This window comes from Sminthopsis crassicaudata, chromosome 4, assembly GCF_048593235.1.
Source record: "Sminthopsis crassicaudata isolate SCR6 chromosome 4, ASM4859323v1, whole genome shotgun sequence".
Classification (NCBI taxonomy): Eukaryota; Metazoa; Chordata; class Mammalia; order Dasyuromorphia; family Dasyuridae; genus Sminthopsis; species Sminthopsis crassicaudata.
Window position 1 is genome coordinate 54,536,896 of NC_133620.1, and position 11,491 is coordinate 54,548,386.

Genomic DNA, 11,491 nt, shown 5'->3' on the forward strand with positions numbered 1-11,491 from the left:
GAGCTAATTGGGAGAGTTTAGGAGGAGAATGAGGAGGAAAAGGAGGAAGGAGAGAAGAAAAAGGAGGATGAAGAAAGGGAGAAAGGAAGGAGGATGAATAAGGGAAGGAAGGGGGGAAAGAGAAGCAGGAGGAGGAGGGGAAGAAAGAAGAAATAGACTCTAATCTGAGAAGTGGTTTTTGTGTTCATGAACTCCTTTCTACAATTTTTTCATCGATTAAACCAAAGGCCTGGCAGATCTTTATTCTAAGAAGAAGACATTGCTTCCTGGAACAATTGTGTACTATATGATAAATATTACCAGCTTTTAGATTACTTTTAATATTTATTTTGGCACCTATGCCTTTATTCCAAATTCATACTCTCATAGTAATACACTTAGTTTCATGGGCTCTTTCTTTCACAAAAATCAACAGAGAGAGGAGAGGAAAAGCCTGCTTTGTTTTTCAGTTACATTTGATTTTCTTTCAGAAATGAAATATTTCTGTTACCTTAGAAACTATGGTTCTAATTTTGCATTATTTCGAGCCAAGTTGCTATGTGTTGGAATTAGAATAGTTTTAAAACACAGTTAAAGCTCTGTTGACACCGAATAATAAATTGAGTTCAGTTTTGAGCCAGGCTAAAATTCCTAAAAATTCTAAAATTGTGCAATTCTATACATGTTTGTGGCAGAAGATGAAAGCACCAAAATTTTGGGGAAATTTAAATATATGCAATGCTAATTTTGTTTTTATCCTTTGCCTCTCCAGTGTACTTAACTTAGAAATATAAAGAATTATACCTAAGCCTTGCACATAAAATAATCTCATTTAGTATATTTAAAGATAATCAGACTCAGGAAAGTTAGAGGACTATTTTTCCTCGATGTTTGCCATTCTTTCAAGTTGTTTATTTTGATTTCAAGAGGCTTTGTTTCATTTCTTTAAGATTCTAGCCAATCTTGGAGTTTATTTTATTTTGAGTCAATGTTTCCTCTATTGGAAGCATTTTAGGAACTGAATTTGAGATTGCTTAGAGGATTAATCTTTTATTGTTCTGATGAGTTCTATTTTCCTACAGAGGCCTTTACAGTCACTTTAATACTTATATAATCATTTTATGATTTAAACGCTCTCCCAGCCCTTCCTATGGAAGGTAAAATAAGCAACCTCCTTTTCAAATCCTTTAACTGTTCCAATAAACTTTGCTCTCCAAGAAGATTATACCACGAGAACTAGGAGCCAGAATATCCCAAGAACTATTCCGTCATGATATAGGTAAGCACATACTACTGCCATGTGCTTCTGAATTCTATGTGAGAGAGGAATAGAAAAATCACTCCCCCATCTGTTGTTCTGTTGTGTCCAACTCTTTTCATGACCTCATTTACCATTTTCTTTGCAAAGACACCAGAGTGGCTTACCATTTCCTTTTCCAGCTCATTTTATCTATAATGAACGAAGCAAACAGGGTTTAGAGACTTGTCCAGGGTCACACAATTAGTAAGTGTTTGGGACCAGATTTTAATTCAGTACTTCCTGACTCTTGGTTTATTGCCATCTACCTTCCCTGTTTGTGATGCACTAGGAAGAGACAAAAGCAGAGTCTTGAAGACGAATAAATTCCAAACTTAGGACTGTCTGGAATTTATGAATTTTAAGTTCATCACCTCTCTGTCAATAGGTGAGTAGCATTCTTTTGGCTTAAAATTGCATTTATCACAATTCCAAAGTTGTCTTTCTCTTATTATGTTGCTATCATTATAATAACTGTTCCAGTTCTACTCACTTTACTATGCATCAGTTCATAAAGGTCCTTTAAATTCTTCTGAAGTTGTTCATTTCATCACTTCTAATTCTTCATAGAAGATCTTTGAGGTTATAGAGCACTCTTTCTCCTCTGTATTATGATCAAAGAATATTTTGGATCCCAAACAATTTTGCATGATGAACAAAGGATTCCATCCAAGAGAAGTGAAAATATATCAAAAGTGATGACTGACATCACTTGAGCAATTTGTAATTTGAGCAAAGCCTCTAAGTCTCTGAAATGATGATCATTAACACCCTAGGAATGTTCTTCCTCAACTTAGATTAACAACTTTCTCTTCATTAGTGAATCATGCACTCCAACCATTGCCAAGCCATCTAATCCAACCTCTCATTTCTACAACTCTGACAGATGCTCATTAAATTTATGTTCCAACAGTTCTGTTCCTGGAGACCTATTAATCTTCTGAAACTATTCATTCCATTTGGGGACAATGGGCTGAATAAAGGGGTGCCTTAGAGCTTGGAAGATCTGAGCTCTAATTGCATCTCTAATACTTAATACCTGTGAGAGCTTGGGAAAATCATTTAATTTCCCTAGATTTCAGTTTCCACATTTGCAAAATAAATTAGGGGGGGTGGTCAATCAATCAATTAGAAAGCATTTATTAAGGGCCTTCTATGTGACAGGCATTGTACTAAGCTCTGCAGATACAGAAAGATGCAAAAAATAGCCCTTGCCCTCAAGAAACTTGCAACCTAATAGGAGAGACAACAAATAATTTATATGCAAGATAAATAGGAAATAATTTGACAGAGAGAAGGCAAGAAAGAGGATTGGGAAAGGCTTTCCTGTAGAAGATGGATTTTAGTAGTCACTTAAAGGCGACCAGGGAAACCACCCATTAGCAATGAAAAGGGAGAGCACTCCAGGCATGGGGAATAACCAGAAAAAATTATAGACCAAGAGAAAATAGATCTTATTACTGAACAGCAACTAAGATCTGGTGATTGGATTTGTGATTTTATTGATATAGGAAATTATGGGAAGAGGAGATGACCTTTACCAATGTCATTCACCATTATATTTATTTATAATATAAATTCTGCAATTTAGTATTTTTAGAGAGTTGCCTAGGGTACTGAGAAATTAAATTACTTGCCTAGGGTTTAATAGTCAATATGTTAATAGATTGGATCATAACTCTGAAGCTGGAGCATGTATCAGAAGCCATGAAAACTTCACCTTATGCTTAGAGTACTGGTGGATCTTCCTGCTTCACATCTCTTCCCTCTAATCCATTGTCCATTCAGCCGCTAACGTGATTTTCCTAAAATGCATGTCTAGCCAGGTCACCTCTCATTCAGTAAATTCCAATGATGACCTATTATCTCCAGGATCAAATACAAAATCCTCTGTTTGATGTCCAAAGCCCTTCATATTTCCTTATTCTCTTATTCCTTACAACATGATCTGTGATCCAGTGTCATTGTCCCCTTTGCTGTTAGTTCAAAAATAGGCTATGAATACCCCTAGATGAATAGTCAGAGGACAAGTTGCAAAGGTAAATTGAGGTAAGATGGAGAAAGGCTTAAAATGTCAGAATAAAGAATTTGAATTTCATTTTGTAAGCAAAGAAACTCATTAAACAGCATTTTTGTTTTGTTTTGCTTTTAATTATATTGATATGCTAAAAATTAAGATAGTTAATCTGGAAATGATGCACAGGACAAATTAGAGAGAGGAGACTGGAGGTAGTGAGAACAGTTAAGATGCTATTTCAGAAGCACAAAAGAGAGTTACTAGAAGAAGAGGCCTGAATTAATGAGGGTAAAGGATCCTTTAGATCAAGTTCTTAGTTGTGATTTTTTTTTTAATTTTGATAACACTGACTTCTTTTGTAATGATTTTTATTTTATATATTGAAAAATATTATTCTGAGCAGGGGTCTATAGGTTTCAACCAAACTGCCACAGGGGCCAATGACATAAAAATGAAGAATCCCTTATCTAGCTGAAAGTCCAAATTATTTGTTTTTATATTTTTCCTTTTGGTTCTTCTTGAAATTTTTTAACCTTTTTCTCCACCAAAATTAAGAGGGAAAGGGAATTTTTTCATATCTACATCAGAATAGGGAAAAAATTAGAATGATGTAATATGCCAAACATTGTAGTAACCATCCAATTCCTCTCATAATCCTGCAAAGAGATGACTAGAGGTCATAAGGACAGGAGGAATATCAAAAAAAGGAAAAAATTTAGCAGTTGCAGATCCAATCCCTTCCTACCAAAGGTACAAAAGAGGAAAAATCTTCAAAGACTACTTAAGAGTAGTGCAAAAGAGTTATAACTTAAGAATTATGCAAAGAAGCCTAATACTTGATGTTCAAAAGTCTTATGAGCTCCTAATTTTTTTGTATTGTAGATAGATAGATAGACAAATAGATAGATAGATAGATAGATAGATAGATAGATAGATAGATAGATAGGTAGATAGATAGATAGATAGATAGATAGATAGATAGATAGATAGATAGATAGATAGGTGTACAGACAAATAAATGATATAGACAAATAAGAGAGACAGACAGAAACAGAAAGAAACACAGAAAGAGATTGGAGGGGGGAAATTGGTAAGTATTTACTGTGTACCAGGCCTATGTTGAATAATGCTAGAGACATAAATACAAGCAAACAAAATAGTTTTTGCCCTCAAAGAGCTTACATTCTAATGAAGTAAGATAGTACATGAAGTGATAGTGAAAATAGTGGCTGGAGAGGATACCCATAGACAGGCATGGCAAAGAACCTTTAAGAAATAGAATAGAGTTCTGGTACCCAGTAAAATAAGGCAAAAGACTCACTTATTAAAGAAAAGGGAAACTAGAGGTAGAGTCCAAGTTTCTGGTGGAGTAGAAGTGATGAGGCAGGGAGATCATGCTGAGGGGACTGCAGGAAGTATGAAGACCAAAATCCATTCCTCTACCATATAGCTCCAACCTGTCTTGCCTTCCCTATTTCATAGCACTTCTCTTGACATACAAGAGTCAAAGTGGTCTATCTTCCATCCATGCTCTTACCATTCCCTCTCTTATTCCCATTCTTTTTATTCCTGTCTTGCCTCATGCTTATATGGATTCCCTCCTCTGCCATCTTCACTCATTAAAATTCTGTCATTTCTTCAACCCACATCTGTGCTTTCTCCTGCACAAAGCCTTAGCCAAAGCCCAGATGACAATGATTTCTTATGGTATTTTGACTAAACATCTGAAATATATAATAAATATAAATGTATTATATATGATAAATATATAATATATTATATAATAAATAAATATAAATATATAATAAGCTTGTTGCTTATTATATTCTACTTTGTCACATTTATTTGTCTACATTTCAGGTCAATCAACAAGTATTTATTCAGCTCCTACTAAATTCTAGACACTGTGGATTCAAGAACAAAAACGAAACTGTCCCTGAATTGTCCATGCCTTCAAGGAGCTAACATTTTAATATGTGTATACAATATACCTATACAAAAACATGTTCAAAATAAATAGAAAATAATGCTTTAGATAGAAACTCCTTGAAATGAGAGTCTCAGACTTGTCACTACTTGCATAACTTTGAGCAAGACATTCAAGCTCTCTAGACCTTAGTTGCTCCTTTGTAAAAATGCAAAAGTTGGACTATAGTAATAATAGTTGTACTCTAAGGTCCCTTCCAGATCTAAAGCTATGATCTTGTGGTCCCTAATATCTGGTACATCATAGAACGTATCTTAAATTCCATTAAATTGAATTTATCAGGTCTGATTCTGAAATCAACAAAAGATCCCTGCAGAGCACTTTAATTTTTCTATCTTATTCATATATTCTTCCTCCCTACTGGTGCCAAGATATGGTGACAGTAGTTAAGGTTGATCTTGAGATAAGGAGATGGTCCTTGTCCAAACCATCCTAGTTTCTTACATATTCTACTTAAAAGCAAAATTCTCCTGTGTCAAGATGCTGTCTCTTTGTATATCTTTGTTTACATGGTGTCACCCCTATATAAGATCCTCGAGGTCAAGGACTGTCTTTTGCCTCTTTTTGTGTACCCAGAACTACTTAACACAGAGCTTGACACATTGTAGGATATATACATACATATATATATATATATATATATATATATATATATATATATATATATATATAATTGAATTTACTATGTTAACTTTTCTAGAAGGAACCATATGCTTATCACATTAGCTAATTTTATTCAAGATCATATCCCTTGGCAAACACAGCCTATGTGATGCCCTTCCCTAGCATGTGTCTTTGATTTAATTATTTTCAATGAGAACTGACTATGTTTTAAAAACATTTGACAACCTGCCAATCTCTACACCTAAACCCCAATCTTTAAAGCCCAGAAAAAAAGAGCAACACCTAGATTATTTGCATGTTAGCTATCACATAAAAGCAAACTTGATGAGTTGGCTCAGTCTGGGAGGATGCACAGATACTTAACAGGTCCTACATCTTTTCCCTGGGTGGCAAGTTCTTCAAAGTTCATTTCATTGGCCAAATCTAAATATCCTTTTTCCTACAGGTTAGTCATAGAAGTTTTTATTTCTAAAAATATGCTACTAAAAGTTGATTCTTTTTATCTCTTCTGCTTATGTAATTTGTATTGTTTTAAAATCTGTTTTCTGCTATACATGACAAAGAAATGTTTCTTTAATCTCCTGTAGTGTTAAAAAATTTATTGAGGCAGAGGAAACTTACAAACCTTGAAACTGGAGCTACAGATAGAAAGAGACTTGGTACCTTTTTCAACTGCCTTGGAGAAAAGGCTCCGAAGTTGGTAACCAACAGGTATGGAAATCAATTTATTTCTTTAACTATCTTTTTAATGGGATATCAAAACCCCCCAATTATTAGAAAACAAAGGGAGATATAAAATAACAACAACAAGAATAAAAGGATTGATTAGGGATGGACTAGTATTGATCATAGTGATAAATTGAATAAATTTCTCTAGCCCTTAAAAATCATTGACAGCAGAAAAATCTTATATATCCCTCTCAAAAATACAAATTAAATATTTTCCATTTTTCATACTGATTTTAGCATGAATATATTTTAACAAAATATTCTTTTTATTAATCAATCAATAAATATTCATTAAGTGCCTACTATATGCCCTACTTTGTGGGGTTGCAAAAAGAGGAAAAACATAGTCCCCGCCCTCAAGGAGCTCATATCTACTGAGTTAACAAACAAGGAAATACATACAAACAAACCCCATATAGCACAAATAGGAAATGATTAACAGAAGGAAGGCACTTTGTGTCTTGGAATCCACTTTCCTTGGGTTTCTTTCGATTTAGAATTCCACCAGATGATTCTATGACTTTTAGAAGAATTACATTCTAATGAGGAAAGACAATACATAAAGGGCAATTAAAAAGCAGGGCATGGTAGTGGTCTTTAGCCAGAAGCACAAGCAGAAGAGTATTGAAACATGTAGGGTCTTGCCCTGCCCCCAAAATGGAGGCCCCATAAAAGGCCCCATTAAAATATCCTCCTTCCGAAGGAGAGACAGTGTTGAATGACAAGCATATCTCCAGTTAGTTACAAGTTATTGCTACATACCTACTGTCACCTGTGAATTCATAGGTCTGAAGAAAATATTTAAGCATTTGTTCTTACTATTCATGCTAATTCCTTATTAGCCTCTGGGTACATTTTCAAGCAACAAGTCAAGGTAACAATGCACAGTTATATTAATTCCTGTTTGGGGGAAGGAATAAGCAGGGAAAAAAAAGTCTCAAGATTCTCCCTCAGGTGGTCCCATGATACCCACATTAAGTGAATCATAGTGAAGTATTTGTTTAGTTTAATTTGGGACTAAAAGGCTTAGCCTGCCAGGAAAGGACAAAATCCCTCACTCTTCTTTGTTTCTACATTTAGATTTTTTAAACTACTTTGTACTCCTGAATTCTCTCTTCTCTCTACTTGATTTTAAGGTTTTCATGACTGCTTCTATTTCTCTCCTTTCTTTCTTATATGCTCACTATTATTTTCTTTTGCTGGATCTTTATTCCTATCATGTCTGCTAACTAAGGGTATCCTTCAAATTTCTATCCTAGACCCTTTTCTTCCTAGTCTTTCGCTTGATGAACTCATCAGCTTCCAGGTTTCAATTAACATCCTTCCTCCAAGTCCAGCCCCTTCAATCAATGACCAATTTCTTCTGGGGTCTTCATTTTCAGGATAGGGCAAGGCCCAATATGTTTCAATACTCTTCTTCTGGCAAAAGACTACCACTATGTCCTGCTTTATAGTTGTCATTTGTGTGTTGTCTTTCCTCATTATAATATTAGCTCTTTGAGGTTAAAACTTGTCTTTCTTTTTTATTATATTTTTATTCCTAGTACTTAAGACATAATTAGGTTTGGTTGGGTTGTTGTTCTTAGTTCTTTAAGAGGACCAAAATGATATCACTATGTTAGAGTCAAGTTACAGTGTGTCTGACTGTAGCTGATCAAACCAAAATGAACTCAAAATGCTCTATCATAGGTCAGACAGAACCTATAACACATTTGGGGTAGCTACTCTAACTTTGTGCAAATCATATTTCTTCTGAGCTAATTCAATTCTCCTTTGATCATATAACATAGCACCTTCCCTCATGAGGGCACGCCATGCTTAGGAGGTCCTGTGCCAGTGTTTCCCATGTCATACAATCAATTCTAAAGTTTTTAAGGGAGATCTTGGGAGTGTCCTATTGCTTTTTCTGACCACCTTATGAGTGCTTGTTCCATATGAGTTCTCCATAAAATATTTTTTTAGCAAGCATACATTTGGCATTCGAGCAATGTTTCCAGCCCAAAAAAGTTGTATTCTCTACACTAAAGTTGGAACGCTTGGCAGTTTAGTTAGAATACAGACCTCAGTGTCTGGTATTTTATCATATGAGGTGATTTTCAGAATCATCCTAAGATTTCAGGGATATCCACATTGATAATAAGATTGACACACATATTGCCAGTTAGCTTAGTGTTTGAGAGACTCTAAAGAAAAGTGTGAGAGAGGAGAGGTATTAGACTACCAAAATGAAGATCTACTTCATTGTTGTATGCCTGTAAACCTTGACACATAGTAAACACTTTATAAATTCTTGTCTAATTTCCTGAGTGACTATGCAAATGATTCCATAATTGTTTATCCAGTCCTAGTTTCACTTCTGAGCTTTATTCCCATATCACCAACTGTCTTCTTGACATTTTCTGGATATCCAACTGGATGTCCTATACATATCCTGAATTCAGCATATCCAAAACAATATTGAAATCTTTCTTTTGAAGCCAGTCTTCTTCTGAAATTCCTAATTACTCTCTGGAGCACAACTACCCTTCCAGACAGTGTCATCCCCAAGTCCTCTCTCTTACTCCATACATGCAATCCATTACAAAATTTTATTTTCTTCTCTACAAAATCCCCAAATATGTTCCCTATCCTCTACTCAGAGCTATCACTCTAGGTCAAGAAGAACTTTCTCACTGCTCACCTAAACTACTTCAATAGTTTTCTAATAGAAGTTCCTGTCCCAAATTTCTCTTCTTCTACAGCATCCTCCACACTGCTGCCAAGGTTATTTTCCTAAAGCATAAGTCTGACCCCATCCCCTTATTACTTAAAAAATCATGTCTTCCTATTGCTTCTAGGATCCAAGGTAAACACCTTTATCTGACATTTTAAAGTTCTTTAAAATTTAGCCCAGCTTTCCACTTTTTTAATGTGTTTCTACCACAAATTCTATAATATAGACATAGTATCTGACTTGCTATTCCTCCCACATAACCTACTCACTATTGTTGGAATGTTCTTGTTCAACACTGGCTTTGAAAAACCCAGCCTTCCTCTAAGCCCAAGCATTATGTTCTCTAGGAGGTGCCTCCTGGAACCTGTAGTTATTGTGCCTTTATAACTACTTTCCATCTTCTTTATATTTATCTTGTATGTATTAATTTACATATTCTGTGCTCCCATTTAGAATAAAAGTTTCTTAAGGACAGTTATTGTTTTTGTTTTTTCATCATATTTTCAGCAATTAGCCGATTGCCTGGCACATAGTAATTGCTTAATTTGTCAATTGATCAGTTTACTGATTGAAGTCATGGAGGACTTACCCATTACCATCAGTAAAAGAAGATATTATATTCCAGGACCTTAGGGGGCTCAGACCAAAAGAAAAAAAATAGCATTGCTCAAGATTTAAAATTAGTCAGAAAATTAAATATCTTCAAAGAAAATCATAAATATAAAAATGATGATGATGATGTTAAAAACAAAAACAAGAGAGTGAAAGTTGTTAAAAATTGAGTAGCCTAAAAGTCCCATTCTTTTTGTACAGCAAAATAACTGTATGGACATGTATACATATATTGTATTTAACTTAATATTTAACATGTATTGGACTGGCTGCCATGTGGGGGAGGGGGTGGGAGGAAGGAGGGAAAAGTTGGGACAAAAGGTTTTGCAACTGTCAATGCTGAAAAATTACCCATGCATATGTCTTGTAAATAAAAACCTATAATTTAAAAAAACTGATTAGCCTGTACCTAAGTGTCTATTTTTTAGATAGAATTCTTAGAGTATAGTGAAGAAGACTAGAAATATATGGTGTTATTTGTCAGTTAATCCCTGAGTGAAAACTCTCTCCACTAATGCAGCCTGATAATTCATCAGCAACTTATATTCTTAAAGTTACTTGAATTGCTAAGATTGAAGTCACGTTGTTCTAGAAGCATTTACTATCAATAGATGCATTAATTCTGTAAATAGTGATTTGGTAAATCATAGAGCAAAGTGGAAGAAGATGGCAGAAATTTTGTAATACCAATAATTTTTTTAAAAATTAAAGCTGAATCAAGAATTTTTTTAAGTATTCTAAAAACTTGATTTGAGGTTTTAGAGGGTAGGTGTGGACTTAGATTTAGAAGTGCCAAAGGTAAATTGTATGATTGCCTTAAAATTGATTACAAAACATCAATAAAAAATTTTTAATTTTCTTGAATGATTCATCTTTGAGCCAAGTTAGAATCAAGTTCATAGATTTACAATTTGAAAGGATTTTAGAGATCAAATGGTCCTGCCCCCTCATTGTATAAATGAAGAAATGGAAGCCCTGAAAAATAAAGTGATACGAGCTCCAAGTTACACAGGAAGTAAGGTGATAAAGTGGAGTTTGAACCTAGATTCTCTGCTTCCATGTTCAGTACTTTTTCCATTGAGCCCTCCACTATCTCTACTCAATTTTTGCCCTATACATCTTGGAACTGAATGGTTGCTATAATAATATAACAATCATAAAGTTAACTAGCTAGATCAGTTATCTAAAAAAGAAATATAAAATTATTATGAACTATGTGGTCTAAATATAATGAAATGAGTCATGAAATTAACTATGGCATTTTTTTTTTGCTTTTTGCATCTCATAGCACACATAATTTGTTTTCAATTAACAACCATTTTTCTTCTCTCCTCTTTCATCCATTGGGGAAAAAAAAGAAAAAGACAATTAAACTCTTGTAATAAGTATGCATAATCAAACAGAACAAATTCCCACATTAACCATATCCAAAAATTTTTTCATTTTTCATTCTACATCCTGATTCCATCATCACTTCATGATGTTTACTCTGTTTCATCATCATAATTTGAAATCATATTTGGTCATTGCATT